This window comes from Hordeum vulgare, chromosome 3H (genome assembly GCF_904849725.1).
Source record: "Hordeum vulgare subsp. vulgare chromosome 3H, MorexV3_pseudomolecules_assembly, whole genome shotgun sequence".
Lineage (NCBI taxonomy): Eukaryota > Viridiplantae > Streptophyta > Magnoliopsida > Poales > Poaceae > Hordeum > Hordeum vulgare.
In genome coordinates this window covers 34,277,305-34,294,717 of record NC_058520.1, presented here as the reverse complement: position 1 = coordinate 34,294,717, position 17,413 = coordinate 34,277,305, and positions in this window count along the sequence as shown.

Here is a 17,413-nt window from a genome sequence, read left to right as displayed (position 1 = left end):
TGACAATCACAACAATCAAACACTACACATTAAGTGAAGCTCGATATGCAACGGGTTGCATATCGACGCAACTCCACATTTAATTGTTTAGTTCACTCCCGTTAATTTACACAGCAATATTTAAAATGTTGTTAACATGGCAAGGGGGTGAAGCACAAATTAATCTACCTAGCTAGGAATTTTAAATGAAACCGGAAACGTCATATAGCATCTCCGATATGACCCCATGCGTTAAATCTTAATTCTGCCCAGATTTGTCCTAACCACATTTTAGGTTTGTAAAACAACGAAAAAAAGTGGAGCATGAGATTCTACACGCCGTTCTACTCGATTTACATATATAGAACATCTCCAACGGAGCTACGGTTAAATAACTACGACCTAAACCGTTTCTATTGTGTCGACACGCAAACCGATGCAAACAGCACACTAAACAGTTCTAATTATGCATGAGAGTTGGAAAGTATTAATCTACGCAAAACTCTACACGTTCTACATATATAACTCGTTCCGGTCCATTACACGGTTTAAAAGTAACGGACGGTTGAAGAACATGTTATTTGTGCAATCTAGCAAATTCGCTAGTAATAGGAAAAACCTAGACAGCGAAAAAAAGCTATGGGCCGAATTCGAAGACATAGTGCAGCCCAGCGATAGATCAGGCCCAAACGTGTGACAACAAATATAAAAAAAATACAAGGAAAAAATAAAATAAAATGGGGCAGCTGGGATTTGATCCCAAGACCCCTAGGATGGAATCGGTTGACACCATCCAGTGGGCTACGGCCTTGAGACTGACAATATATAGTGTTCATATAGAAGAACTAGCTAAACCACACAGTGCAGAAGTGAAGCAAAATAAAAATAACCAGTGCCAACGAAACATGTCACGCATGGGACTCGAACCAGAGATCTCCAGCGTGGTAGTTGGCCGTTCTAACCATCTCACCTAGCAAACTGCTTGTGAAAGAAAGCAATATCGAGGCTTTCTGTAGGAAAACCTTCGGACGTTCTACAGGAAACAAAGAGAAAGCACACACACACACACCTGCAGAGTTCAGTTCGTCAGGGACGAACGGATGACAGCGCGGGCGGCTGGAGGGGCGGCTCCGATGGGGCTCTCGTCGGCGGGCTGGAAAGATCCGGTCAAGGGGGTCCCATTTCCGAGCTCGATGACGACTCCGGTCACCGGCAGCCGTAGATCGAGGCACGGCTTGAAGGACCTCGGCGCCTCCATGGCTGCTCCTGATTGCAACGGGAGAGAAAGAGAACATTAGAGAGAGGAGGAGGAGCAACACGCACTGACAGAGAGAAGAAGGGGGCAGCGGGGTCGGCCTGGTCGGGGGCCTTAACCTGCTGGTGATGGGGTCGAGGCCTGCTGGAGATGGGGTCGAGGCCGAGGCGGAATGGGGACGAGTCGGCGCTGGAGCTTGGCGGCATCCTGTCCCATGAGAACGAGGGTCGAGGGGGCCCTAACATGCAACGAGGGCACCTGGGACGAGCTCGAGTACTCTGCATCCCTGGCGAAGCAACACATCCAAGCTGCTGCAGCGAGCTTGCGCGCTGGTCAACAACTGCTGGCGGCGGGGCTGCCCTGGTGATGACGGGCGGACGCGGGGCCTGCGGCGGTTGGACACGTCCAGGGGACAAGTGAACGAGTCGAAGGGATGGAATCGTGAGGAAGCTTGTTGGTTGGGCTGGGGATGAAACCGAGGTGGGTTGGATCAGATCCCAAGGAAGAAGAGGCTGGCGGCGCAACACGGAATGGGAGGATGGGACAGATCAGGCCTAGGGTTAGCGGCATATAGAAAACATGGTTGGATGGGTTTAGACCCTCCGATCTACATCAGACGGTCGGGATTAAATAGGTTAGGGTATCCAATGGACAACCGATGACGGTTTGCGGTAAAACGGGGTTGATCCGGACCGAACGGTCACAAGCACCCGGTTCGGGTTCCAGGAGGTTTTCGGACTGGGCTGTGCGTAGGGTCGATGCACTGTACAGAGGGGCTAGGCGGAGATGAGAGGGAAAACGGGCACCCGGCAACATATTTTAAAAACACCGACAACTGTCCGACGGTAGATCGAATACGGTGCCGCTAAGGTCGACCGTTCGGGTACCAAACGGACTCCGATCGCGACGAAATTTGACAGGCGGCCTAGCTATAACTAATCACGACCGCATGCCAAGTTTCACCTCGAGCAGAGAAAGTTTTAAACGCACTTTAAAAACAGGGTTTCGACGATGCCGCGGGCGCGTGCGAGTGCGGTCGGGCTCAGAACGGACAATGACGCGAACCGGCAACTACTAACAGATGCAAGTTTTGAAAACGGGCGGCAACGGAGATGCCGATGCAATGCAGATGATGTGCATGATGCGATGATGATGCGACAAATAAAAATAGACACACAACGAAAACGGAAAGAGAGGGGAATCTTCTGGAACGTCGGCATCGGGCTGTCACAACTCTCCTACACTACAAGAGGATCTCGCCCCGAGATCCAAGAATGAAAGGGGGAGAGGGTGAGAAAGAACAAGAGGTAAAACCTTAGTCGCTTCTTCGACAAACGAGTGAAACCAACGATCCTTGAAGTTTGCAAGGAGATGATGAATGACATGAGAAAGAAGCAAGAATTCACGGAAAATTTCGGCAGCACTTCGGTAGGAAAATGGGACAAAAAATTTGATAAGAAGAGAGAATTAGACAATATTCACAACAAACAAGGAAATAGAGCAAGGGAACACCATGGTCTTGACAGAACAACAAGATAGACCCAAAAGAGCAACAACACAATGCCTCCGGGACAATAGAATAGGAACTAGCTCATACTGAAGAAGAGAATGAAGAAAAGAATGACAACTACTAACTCCAATGAACTTGGCAAGCATCCTTGCAACAAGAATTGGACGGAGTTGTTGGAAAAACAACAACGAAAAGAATAAGATGGTAGTGGGCTTATGGAAACCTTTTAAAACTAATGAAGTGACAACCAGCCACTACAGAAACAAGGATTGATTGGGAGAAACAAGATATGAACAATTACTTGCACCAAGAGGATACATTGAGAACTTGGATTAATGACAAGCACCATGATAGCATAATCCATAGGAAAAGCTTTAGGTGAAGTCCAAACCAAGATAGCTCAATGAAGAAATCATGGGTTGAAATATCTCATGATCAAAGAATCGGTGGGTTTAATTATCTCATTCTTGAAAGGAAAACTATTCGAGGCTCCTACACTAACAAGAAGGCTATAATACCACCTCAAAGTATCAAGGAAGAACAAATGCACTTGAAAATGCAAGAGAACGGATACTTGAGAAAAGAATTGATATCATGAGTCACTCCGGAAGAAGAATTGAAATCTCTTGGACGAAGGAAGAACAAGAATAAGAATTATGTTATGCTTATCCTTCATCAAGTTAAATTGATGACAAGCAACGAATTTAGCATACAACTTATTCTTCTAGAAATGAATCTTGAAGATGCACAGAGAGATAAGCACCACTTGATGCATAATTGATGGCAACACCGGTAAGAACTCACAATTGAATGGGAACACCACGAATTAATGGATAAACATGAGAATAAAGAGATCATGAGCCACCTGAGAGAAAACTTGAACAAGGCACCGGATAACCGAGAGACGAACGAAGAGGCAACAATTGAGAAGAATTGAGGATGAAGCTGAAAGCTGAGAACGAAGAATCTTCTAAAATGATGGTCTTCGGAGGATCGAGAATGAAAACAACTCAGAAAAGCACCGGATAGAAAGAAAGGGATACTCATGATTGAAACAATTGAAGATGATAGCGCCAAGCTGAAATGATAATCCCCACAAGAATGAACCAAGATTTTAGAGAAACACTCCTCCGAATTTGCAAGCTAAGAATGATGACGAGGAACAACACCAAGAATAGCTGAGACCTCCGGAATAAAGAAGAATGCAAGATTGAGCCAAATATGAGAATTAACTCCAATTGATCTTGAAGAATGAATATGACTGATGAAAATCATACTTACGTCATAGTTGAAAAGAATTAAAGATCTCCGGAAATGATTAAAAGAGCCAGGTAAGATCCTGGGAAAGAACCTGTGGGTTATGGGCCCACTCAAAGAAAATCACCGTTGAAACAATTGCTAAAACGAGAGATATTGCACCGGAATAAGAATACTAGATGAGGTTGAGCACCTCGAAATAATTAAAGATCTGAAACAAGAAACTCCGAGATATCTTCAACACACCGGATAGAAAAAGATGAATGAATAACAGGATATGTTGATAAGAATGTCCAACATAGGAAGAATTACAAGGATGAAAAGGATATGATGAACACGGACAACTGAAATAAATTCACCGGGTAAGAGAGAAAGAACAGACAGCGGAAGCACCAAGAAAAGAAAACTCTTGCATGAAAATTGAATCACTAAGAAAAGGGTGGGAGGGCGGGGAAAAACAAAGACAACTCGGGAAAGATGAGATGAACTCCGGAATAAATGAGAGGAAGATCTACAAAAATTGGAGAGGATAGAATTCACTAGAGGAGAAGCACACCGGTTGGAAAAGAATTTACATGACGACTCCGGTTGACAAGAATTGACATAAGAATTGAACGAACAAAAGAATTTGCATTCTCACATAAAAATATGAGAACACCTCTTAGGAAAGATCTGAAATCACCACTTGACATCGAAGCGACTGAATTACCATAATCCAACAAAACAAAGGGTGCGGCTTGCAATTAGCCAGAATGAACTCATGAGAAAGATTTCGTCCGATATTTTCGTGGACAGGATCGCACGGGCACGGTTTATAGAAGCCATCAAGTGCAAGGCAGTGCACCTGACATACGAAGTATCCCCGAGTTGTAGCAAGCTACAAGGACTCTTTAAGACACAACGTGTACCGCTGTAAGTCGACCGTGAACAAACGAATCTACTAGATGTCGAACCCCAACCTAACATCATGCATTTGTTGGAAGATTGTCCTATAAGCAAATACTTGAATTCCCACCTATGAATTCCCGAAATATCTGGTCATGCAATATGGTACACGGATACAAGGAGTAATAATCACACAACTCCTATACTAACCCGTCACTTGTATCACATCCGTCAACACACGACCAGAATCTCGGACCTTCATCTACAACAGACCCTCATGATCACAACGATACAAAGTATGGCAGTACTCCCGAACAATCTGCACCAGTACTGGGGACATCGGGATTATCTCGCCACTACTAGTATTGAAGCAATTACGAACATCCTTCGTTCTGAGATACTAAGAAATCTGAATGATAACGATGTGCTCAAGAATCCCCTAGAGCTCAACTCCCCGGAAGAAAATCAAGTCAGACAGGAGGCACCAAGACAGAACTCCGTCACATCAGCATCATATAGATTCCAAAAATATCCGCGTGATCCTAAAATTTTTTTTGAGTGAGAAGAGGAGTAGAGTAAATTATTACGTCAAGATTCCTCACGAGAGCATAGAAGAGGAGAAAAAAGAATCCTACTCTCCGATATATAACTAGACTCAAATAGTTTTTCACTAGACTCGACTCGGCCAAGTTCGATCAATCAGGGGGGCTCCTAGGTCGGTCCTTGCTCTGATACCAACTTGTCACGCCCAAGATGCGACCCTATCCTCAATTTGGCACGAAGGCCTCGTCAGGGATAGAAGCGCATCTCGTCGTGTCGCAAGAATGGATATCGTTACAAGTACATGTACTGAAAAGAAGAGATATATAAAGAGTTGGCTTACACTCGCCACAAGCTACATCAGAGTCACATCAGTACATTACATGAACATCAAGAGTAAGAGCAGGGTCCGACTACGGACGAAAACAAACGACAAAAGAAGAACGACGTCCATCCTTGCTATCCCAGGCTGTCGGCCTGGAACCCATCCTAGATCGATGAAGAAGAGGCAACTCCAAATGAACAATCAATGCGCTCGCATCAAGTAACCTCTACCTGTACCTGCAACTGGTGTTGTAGTAATCTATGAGCCACATGGGAATCAGCAATCTCATTTCCAAAGGTATCAAGACTAGCAAAGCTTAATGGGTGAGGCATGGTTAAGTGGTGAGGTTGCAGCAGTGGCTAAGCATATATTTGATGGCTAAACTTACGAGTACAAGAATTAAGAGGGGGGAAGATCTACGCATAACGGACGTGAACTACTGATGATCAAATGAATGATCCTGAACACCTACCTACGTCAGACATAACCCCACCGTGTCCTCGATCGGAGAAGGAACTCACGAAATAGACAGTCACGGTTACACACACAGTTGGCAAGTTTTAATTAATTAACTTCAAGTTATCTAGAACCAGTGTTAAACAAAGTTTCCACGTTGCCACATAACCACGGGCACGGCTTTCCGGAAGATTTAACCCTGCAGGGGTGCTCCAACTAGTCCATCACAAATTACCACAAGCCGCATAGAAATCCTCAATCACGAAGCTCGCGATCTCGTCGGATTCCCTAGTGGAAAACCTCAACTCTGAGATTACCCAAAGCATCACCGGAATCCCGATGCACAAGATATTCCGTCAAAGGTAAAACTAATCCAGCAAGGCCGCCCGACATGTCGACGTACCCGATAGGAGCCGCGTATCTCGTTCTCAGGACACGAAGGATGGAACTAGCTACGAGTGCCAAACCTCGAGTTTCCTCGCGGTGGCCCCGCAGGCAGACCGTTTGGGACCAACACCATCAGCACTGGCCCCCCTGTTTATGTAAAATTACTCCTCGGGTAGCGCTAACTCCCTATGCATTTCAATTTAACAGAATTATTATGTTGGGCAAAAGTAGAACCAAAGTTGGGCCTTGCCAGACCAGCTTTAATCTAAAACGAATTATCAAGGGGGTCCCCATAACAACCCCGATCGTGTTAGGAGCGCTCGTTTATGGAACATAACACCGGTAGCCGAAACTAAGGGGGCAAAGGTGGAACAAAACACCAGGCTAGAAAGGCCGAGCCTTCCACCTTTTACCAAGTATATAGGTGCATTAAATTAAATAACATTTAATATGGTGATACAACAAGGAACCCATGCTTTCACATGGAAGCAACTGCACCTGCAACTAGCAACGCTATCAACAGGGTTAAGCAAGCAGTAACATAGTCAATCAGTGGTTTGCTAGGTTGACTAGGTTGAAGGTTTCATGGCATTGTTGAGAGGCTGATATTTAACATGTGGTAGGCAACGAGACATAAGCGATAGAAACGGTAATACTAGCATGGCAATGATAGTAATGGTATCTGGGGAAATGATCATCTTGCCTGAGATCCCGCTTGGAAGAAGAATGCCTTCGTGAAGCAGACGAACCGACGTAGTCGAACGGGTCCTCACATCCGACACGCTTGCGAAACTCTATCGAGACGGAGGAAACCGGAAACAAGCATCAACACACGATATACACCACATGATGCAAGACACACATGATGCATGAATGGTCTAATGCAAGGCATGACAATCACAACAATCAAACACTACACATTAAGTGAAGCTCGATATGCAACGGGTTGCATATCGACGCAACTCCACATTTAATTGTTTAGTTCACTCCCGTTAATTTACACAACAATATTTAAAATGTTGTTAACATGGCAAGGGGGTGAAGCACAAATTAATCTACCTAGCTAGGAATTTTAAATGAAACCGGAAACGTCATATAGCATCTCCGATATGACCCCATGCGTTAAATCTTAATTCTGCCCAGATTTGTCCTAACCACATTTTAGGTTTGTAAAACAACGAAACAAAGTGGAGCATGAGATTCTACACGCCGTTCTACTCGATTTACATATATAGAACATCTCCAACGGAGCTACGGTTAAATAACTACGACCTAAACCGTTTCTATTGTGTCGACACGCAAACCGATGCAAACAGCACACTAAACAGTTCTAATTATGCATGAGAGTTGGAAAGTATTAATCTACGCAAAATTCTACACGTTCTACATATATAACTCGTTCCGGTCCATTACACGGTTTAAAAGTAACGAACGGTTGAAGAACATGTTATTTCTGCAATCTAGCAAATTCACTAGTAATAGGAAAAACCTAGACAGCGAAAAAAAAGCTATGGGCCGAATTCGAAGACATAGTGCAGCCCAGCGATAGATCAGGCCCAAACATGTGACAACAAATATAAAAAAAATACAAGGAAAAAATAAAATAAAATGGGGCAGCTGGGATTTGATCCCAAGACCCCTGGGAAGGAATCGGTTAACACCATCTAGTGGGCTACGACCTTGAGACTGACAATATATAGTGTTCATATAGAAGAACTAGCTAAACCACACAGTGCAGAAGTGAAGCAAAATAAAAATAACCAGTGCCAAAGAAACGTGTTACGCATGGGACTCGAACCAGAGATCTCCAGCGTGGTAGATCGCCGTTCTAACCATCTCACCTAGCAAACTGCTTGTGAAAGAAAGCAATATCGAGGCTTTCTATATGAAAACCTTCGGACGTTCTATAGGAAACAAAGAAAAATCACACACACACACCTGCAGAGTTCAGTTCGTCTGGGACGAACGGATGACAGCGCGGGCGGCTGGAGGGGCGGCTCCGACGGGGCTCTCGTCGGCGGGCTGGAAAGATCCGGTCAAGGGGGTCCCATTTCCGAGCTCGATGACGACTCCGGTCACCGGCAGCCATAGATCGAGGCACGGCTTGAAGGACCTCGGCGCCTCCATGGCTGCTCCTGATTGCAACGGGAGAGAAAGAGAACATTAGAGAGAGGAGGAGGAGCAACACACACTGACAGAGAGAAGAAGGGGGCAGCGGGGTCGGCCTGGTCGGGGCCTTAACCTGCTGGTGATGGGGTCGAGGCCTGCTGGAGATGGGGTCGAGGCCGAGGAGGAATGGGGACGAGTCGGCGCCGGAGCTTGGCGGCGTCCTGTCCCACGAGAACGAGGGTCGAGGGGGCCCTAACACGCAGCGAGGGCACCTGGGACGAGCTCGAGGACTCTGCATCCCTGGCGAAGCAACACATCCAAGCTGCTGCAGCGAGCTTGCGCGCTGGTCAACAACTGCTGGCGGCGGGGCTGCGCTGGTGATGACGGGCGGACGCGGGGCCTGCGGTGGTTGGACACGTCCAGGGGACAAGGGAACGAGTCGAAGGGATGGAATCGTGAGGAAGCTTGCTGGTTGGGCTGGGGATGAAACCGAGGTGGGTTGGATCAGATCCCAAGGAAGAAGAGGCTGGTGGCGCAACACGGAATGGGAGGATGGGACAGATCAGGCCTAGGGCTAGTGGCATATAGAAAACATGGTTGGATGGGTTTAGACCCTCCGATCTACATCACACGGTCGGGATTAAATAGGTTAGGGTATCCAATGGACAAACCGATGACGGTTTGCGGTAAAACGGGGTTGATCCGGACCCAACGGTCACAAGCACTCGGTTCGGGTTCCGGGAGGTTTTCGGACTAGGCTGCGCATAGGGTCGATGCACTGTACAGAGGGGCTAGGCGGAGATGAGAGGGAAAACTGGCACCCGACAACATATTTTAAAAACACCGACAACTGTCCGACGGTAGATCGAATACGGTGCCGCTACGGTCGACCGTTCGGGTACCAAACGGACTCCGATCGCGACGAAATTTGACATGCGGCCTAGCTATAACTAATCACGACCGCATGCCAAGTTTCACCTCGAGCAGAGAAAGTTTGAAACGCACTTTAAAAACAGGGTTTCGATGATGCCGCGGGCGCGTGTGAGTGCGGTCGGGCTCAGAACGGACAATGACGCGGACCGGCAACTACTAACAGATGCAAGTTTTGAAAACGGGCGGCAACGGAGATGCCGATGCAATGCAGATGATGTGCATGATGCGATGATGATGCGACAAATAAAAATAGACACACAACGAAAACGGAAAGAGAGGGGAATCTTCTGGAATGTCGGCATCGGGCTGTCACAGGGTCTTTACTCTATTGTGTCCATTCACTTATAAGTGTAATTGATAAGTTACTGACACACACACACACATATATATATACATGTGCAGCTTCCATTGGATTCTGTTGGACATTCAAATTGATAAGGGAAGAGTTGATGCTTTCGACCCATTATCGAGACCCTTGGAACAGTTCCAAAGCCTGCAGGACATGCTCCAAGGGTAATTTTAATCATTCTTGTGCTCTATCGGTCTCTTTCGATGATTTTCTGATATATCAACTAATGAAAAACTTAGCAAATCATTATCCTTGTCGGGCAGGGTTTGGAAGCGGTTCAAGTGCGTGACTCCCGGTAACTTTCCTGAGAAGCTGACCTTTAGAGCGGCTCAGGTAAGTAGTAGTATGATATACTTCTATTAATTTTCAATACATTTATGATGCTAGATTATTATTTTGATTATATATATTCTATTCTCGTAAAGTGCGACCAGCAGCCATGGGCAACGCATCTATGCAGATACTATGTTTGCGAGACCATTCGCACGTTTACCTCTGAGTTCAAGGATCATAGATTCGACGTAAGCAATGAACATTCACACCTTTATTTTTACCCGTCATTCTTTCTTATCATGATTGATATTCATATTCATCTCCTCTTCTTATATAGCACACGGCCATGAGGACGAAGGTCCTACCACAGCAACGCGTGATTGCTGTTGCAGATGAGCTTGCAGGATTTCTGAGGACGGAAGCTATAGAAGACAAAGGACGATTTAGTGTAGCTAAGGGCCATTAGTGATGTTCGTCCATGTAATCGAATAGACGGGCTCTAGTCCTGATAATTCAGATCTCCATATAATTGTATATATATGATCGCTTTTAAGATAAGTTAATCTTATATATATATATATGCATAATTATTTCTATTTAAATTATATGAAAACTAATTCCCGAACACCAAACGAGGCATCACGTTAATCTCCCCAACACCTAAACCCTAGAACCCTAAAACCCAAAAATAATTTCATTCAAAAAAAACCCAAAAAATGAGCAAAATCTGAAAATCTTTAGTACCGGTCTGTGTAATGAACCGGGACTGAAGGGCCTGCCCCTGGGGCGCTACGAGGCGCCCACGTGGAGCACCTTTAGTCCCGGCGTGTAAGAGGGCCGGGACGAAAAGGTTAGGCCTTTAGTCCTGCCCCTTTAGTCCCGGTTGGTGAACCAGGACTAAAGCCCCTTACAGGCCGGGGCTAAAGGCCCCGTCCCCACTAGTGAACATGCCCCAAACACAGTCGATGTCGCTTGATTCATGTGCACGAAACATGCATCAGTTTCTATCTAGATCGAGAGCGATGTAAGCGTCCAACATCGTGTGGACGTTATCATTTAGAGCCACACATGTGGGCACTCCTCGCCCGAATGGACACACGATGCTCACCCGAACGTGTGGATAAAATTGCTCTTCACCCACACGACGCTCACAGGGTGATGATGTTGGGGAACGTCGCATGGGAAACAAAAAATTTCCTACGCGCACGAAGACCTATCATGGTGATGTCCATCTACGAGAGGGGATGAGTGATCTACGTACCCTTGTAGATCGTACAGCAGAAGCGTTAGTGAATGCGGTTGATGTAGTGGAACATCCTCACGTCCCTCGATCCGCCCAGCGAACAATCCCGCGATCAGTCCCACGATCTAGTACCGAACGGACGGCGCCTCCGCGTTCAGCACACGTACAGCTTGACGATGATCTCGGCCTTCTTGATCCAGCAAGAGAGACGGAGAGGTAGAAGAGTTCTCCGGCAGCGTGACGGCGCTCCGGAGGTTGGTGATGACCTTGTCTCAGCAGGGCTCCGCCCGAGCTCCGCAGAAACGCGATCTAGAGGAAAAACCGTGGAGGTATGTGGTCGGGCTGCCGTGGAAAAATCGTCTCAAATCAGCCCTAAAACCTCCGTATATATAGGTGGGAGGGAGGGGACCTTGCCTTGGGGCTCAAGGAGCCCCAAGGGGGTCGGCCGAGTCCAAGGGGGAAGGCGCCCCCCCCAAACCGAGTTGGACTTGGTTAGGTGGGTGGGAGTCCTTCCTTCCCTTCCCACCTCCTCTTTTTTTTTCTTTTCTCTTTGATTTTCTTTCCTAGGCGCATAGGGCCCTTTTGGGCTGTCCCACCAGCCCACTAAGGGCTGGTGTGCCACCCTCAAGGCCTATGGGCTTCCCCAGGGTGGGTTGCCCCCCGGTGAACTCCCGGAACCCATTCGTCATTCCCGGTACATTCCCGGTAACTCCGAAAACCTTTCGGTAATCAAATGAGGTCATCCTATATATCAATCTTCGTTTCCGGACCATTCCGGAAACCCTCGTGACGTCCGTGATCTCATCCGGGACTCCGAACAACATTCGGTAACCAACCATATAACTCAAATACGCATAAAACAACGTCGAACCTTAAGTGTGCAGACCCTGCGGGTTCGAGAACTATGTAGACATGACCCGAGAGACTCCTCGGTCAATATCCAATAGCGGGACCTGGATGCCCATATTGGATCCTACATATTCTACGAAGATCTTATCGTTTGAACCTCAGTGCCAAGGATTCATATAATCCCGTATGTCATTCCCTTTGTCCTTTGGTATGTTACTTGCCCGAGATTCGATCGTCAGTATCCGCATACCTATTTCAATCTCGTTTACCGACAAGTCTCTTTACTCGTTCCTTAATACAAGATCCTGCAACTTACACTAAGTCACATTGCTTGCAAGGCTTGTGTGTGATGTTGTATTACCGAGTGGGCCCCGAGATACCTCTCCGTCACACGGAGTGACAAATCCCAGTCTTGATCCATACTAACTCAACTAACACCTTCGTAGATACCTGTAGAGCATCTTTATAGTCATCCAGTTACGTTGCGACGTTTGATACACACAAAGCATTCCTCCAGTGTCAGTGAGTTATATGATCTCATGGTCATAGGAATAAATACTTGACACGCACAAAACAGTAGCAACAAAATGACACGATCAACATGCTACGTCTATTAGTTTGGGTCTAGTCCATCACGTGATTCTCCTAATGACGTGATCCAGTTATCAAGCAACAACACTTTGTTCATAATCAGAAGACACTGACTATCTTTGATCAACTGGCTAGCCAACTAGGCTTGCTAGGGACGGTGTTTTGTCTATGTATCCACACATGTAAATGAGTCTTCATTCAATACAATTATAGCATGGATCATAAACGATTATCTTGATACAGGAATTATAATAATAACTATATTTATTATTGCCTCTAGGGCATAATTCCAACAGTCTCCCACTTGCACTAGAGTCAATAATCTAGCCCTCACATCATCATGTGAATTACATTGTAATAAATCTAACACCCATACAGTTCTGGTGTTGATCATGCTTTGGCCGTGGAAGAGGTTTAGTCAGCGGGTCTCCTACATTCAGATCTGTGTGCACTTTACATATATTTGTGTCCTCTCCCTCAACGTAGTCGCGGATGAGGTTGAAGCGTCGTTTGATGTGTCTGGTCTTCTTGTGAAACCGTGGTTCCTTTGCTAAGGCAATGGCACCCGTGTTGTCACAGAACAAGGTTATTGGATTCAGTGCGCTTGGCACCACTCCAAGATCCGTCATGAACTTCTTCATCCAGACACCCTCCTTAGCCGCCTCCGAGGCAGCCATGTACTCTGCTTCACATGTAGAATCTGCTACGACGCTTTGCTTGGAACTGCACCAGCTTACCGCACCCCCATTAAGAAATAATACGTATCCGGTTTGCGACTTAGAGTCGTCCGGATCTGTGTCAAAGCTTGCATCGACGTAACCTTTTACGGCGAGCTCTTCGTCACCTCTATACACGAGAAACATCTCCTTAGTCCTTTTCAGGTACTTCAGGATATTCTTGACCGCTGTCCAGTGATCCAATCCTGGATTACTCTAGAACCTACCTGCCATACTTATGGCCAGGCTAACATCCGGTCTAGTGCACAACATTGCATACATGATAGAACCTATGGCTGAAGCATAGGGGACGGAGCGCATATTCTCTCTATCTTCATCAGTTGCTGGGCACTGAGTCTTACTCAATCTCGTACCTTGTAAAACTGGCAAGAACCCTTTCTTGGACTGTTCCATTTTGAACCTCTTCAAAATTTTATCAAGGTATGTGCTTTGTGAAAGTCCTATCAGGCGTTTTGATCTATTCCTATAGATCTTAATGCCTTGAATGTAAGCAGCTTCTCCTAGGTCCTTCATAGAGAAACTCTTATTCAAGCAATCCTTTATGCTCTCTAAAAACTCCACGTTGTTTCCAATCAGCAATATGTCATCCACATATAATATTAGAAACGCCACAGAGCTCCCACTCACTTTCTTGTAAATACAAGATTCTCCAACCACTTGTATAAACCCAAATGCTTTGATCACCTCATCAAAGCGTTTGTTCCAACTCCGAGATGCTTGCACCAGTCCATAAATGGATCGCTGGAGCTTGCACACCTTGTTAGCATTCTTAGGATCGACAAAACCTTCGGGTTGTATCATATACAACTCTTCCTTAAGGAAACTGTTAAGGAACGCCGTTTTGACATCCAGCTGCCAGATTTCATAATCGAAAAATGCAGCTATTGCTAACATGATTCTGACGGACTTAAGCATCGCTACGGGTGAGAATGTCTCATCGTAGTCAACTCCTTGAACTTGTGAAAAACCCTTTGCCACAAGTCGAGCTTTATAAACGGTCACATTGCCGTCAGCGTCCGTCTTCCTCTTAAAGATCCATTTGTTCTGAATAGCCTTGCGGCCCTCAGGTAGTACCTCCAAAGTCCACACTTTGTTCTCATACATGGATCCTATCTCAGACTTCATGGCTTCTAGCCATTTGTTGGAATCTGGGCCCACCATTGCTTCTTCATAATTTGCAGGTTCATTGTTGTCTAACAACATGATTGATAAGACGGGATTACCGTACCACTCTGGAGCAGCACGTGGTCTCGTCGACCTGCGTGGTTCGACAGAAACTTGAACCGGAGTTTCATGATCATCATCATTAACTTCCTCCTCAACCGGCGCCGCAACGACAGAGGTTTCCCATTGCCCCGCGCCACCATCCAGAGGGATGAGAGGTTCGACAACCTCGTCAAGTTCTATCTTCCTCCCACTCAATTCTCTCGAGAGAAACTCCTTCTCGAGAAAAGCTTCGTTTTTAGCAACAAACACTTTGCCCTCGGATTTGAGATAGAAGGTGTACCCAACTGTCTCTTTTGGGTAACCTATGAAGACACACTTTTCCGCTTTGGGTTCCAACTTTTCAGGCTGAAGCTTTTTGACATAAGCATCACATCCCCAAACTTTAAGAAACGACAACTTTGGCCTTTTGCCATACCACAGTTCGTATGGTGTCGTCTCAACGGATTTTGATGGTGCCCTATTTAAAGTGAATGCAGCTGTTTCTAATGCATAACCCCAAAACGATAACGAAAAATCGGTAAGAGACATCATAGATCGCACCATCTCTAATAAAGTACGATTACGATGTTCGGACACACCATTACGCTGTGGTGTTCCAGGCGGTGTTAACTGTGAAACAATTCCACATTGTCTTAAGTGAGCACCAAACTCGAAACTCAGATATTCACCCCCACGATCAGACCGTAGGAACTTGATCTTATTGTTACGATGATTTTCAACTTCACTCTGAAATTGCTTGAACTTTTCAAATGTTTCAGACTTGTGCTTCATCAAGTAGACATAACCATATCTACTCAAATCGTCAGTGAAGGTGAGAAAATAACAATATCCGCCGCGTGCCTCCACGCTCATCGGACCACACACATCGGTATGTATGATTTCCAGCAAGTCACTTGCACGCTCCATTGTTCCGGAGAACGGAGTCTTAGTCATCTTGCCCATGAGGCATGGTTCGCACGTGTCAAGTGAATCAAAGTCAAGTGACTCCAAAAGTCCATCAGCATGGAGTTTCTTCATGCGCTTTACACCAATATGACCTAAGCGGCAGTGCCACAAAAATATGGCGCTATCATTGTTAACTCTAACTCTTTTGGTCTCAATGTTATGTATATGCATATCGCTATCAAGATTTAATATGAACAATCCTCTCACATTAGGTGCATGACCATAAAAGATGTTACTCATAGAAATAGAACAACCATTATTCTCTGACTTAAAAGAGTAACCGTCTCGCAATAAACAAGATCCAAATATAATGTTCATGCTCAACGCAGGCACTAAATAACAATGATTTAAGTTCATCACTAATCCTGATGGTAACTGAAGTGAAACTGTGCCGACGGCGATTGCATCAACTTTGGAACCATTTCCTACGCGCATCGTCACTTCATCCTTCGTCAGCCTTCGTCTATTCCGCAGTTCCTGTTTCGAGTTGCAAATATGAGCAACAGAACCGGTATCCAATACCTAGGCACTACTACGAGAGACGGTTAAGTACACATCAATAACATGTATATCAAATATACCTGATTTTTCTTTGGCCGCCTTCTTATCTGCCAGATACTTGGGGCAATCGCGCTTCCAGTGACCCATACCCTTGCAATAGTAACACTTCGTTTCAGGCTTAGGTCCAGCTTTGGGTTTCTTCGTCGGATTGGCAACAGGCTTGCCGCTCTTCTTTGAATTACCCTTCTTGCCTTTGCCGTTTCTCTTGAAACTAGTGGTCTTATTCACCATCAACACTTGATGTTCTTTACGGAGTTCAGACTCTGCGACTTTCAGCATCGCAAACAACTCGCCGGGAGACTTGTTCATCCCTTGCATGTTCTAGTTCAACACAAAGCCTTTATAGCTTGGCGGCAGTGATTGAAGGATTCTGTCAGTGATAGCCCCTTGCGGGAGTTCAATACCCAGCTCAGCTAGACGGTTTGAGTACGCAGACATTTTGAGCACATGTTCACTGACAGACGAGTTCTCCTCCATCTTGCAAGCATAGAATTTATCAGAGGTCTTATACCTCTCGATCCGGGCGTTCTTCTGAAAGATAAACTTCAACTCCTGGAACATCTCAAATGCTCCATGACGCTCAAAGCGACGTTGAAGTCCCGGTTCTAAGCCATACAAGACTGCACATTGAACTATTGAGTAGTCCTCCTTACGTGCTAACCAAGCGTTCTTAACATCCTGATCAGCCGTAGCGGGTGGTTCATCTCCTAGCGCAGCATTAAGGACATAATCCTTCTTCCCAGCTTGTAAGATTAGCTTAAGATTACGAGCCCAGTCTACAAAGTTGCTTCCATCATCTTTCAACTTAGCTTTCTCTAGGAACGTATTAAAATTCAGGATGACTGTAGCGTGAGCCATGATCTACAACACAAATATATTCAAAGTGGACTTAGACTATGATCAAGATAATTAGAATTCAACTTAATCAAATTATTCGCTAAACTCCCACTCAAAAAGTACATCTCTCTAGTCATTTGAGTGGTTCATGATCCACTTACACTA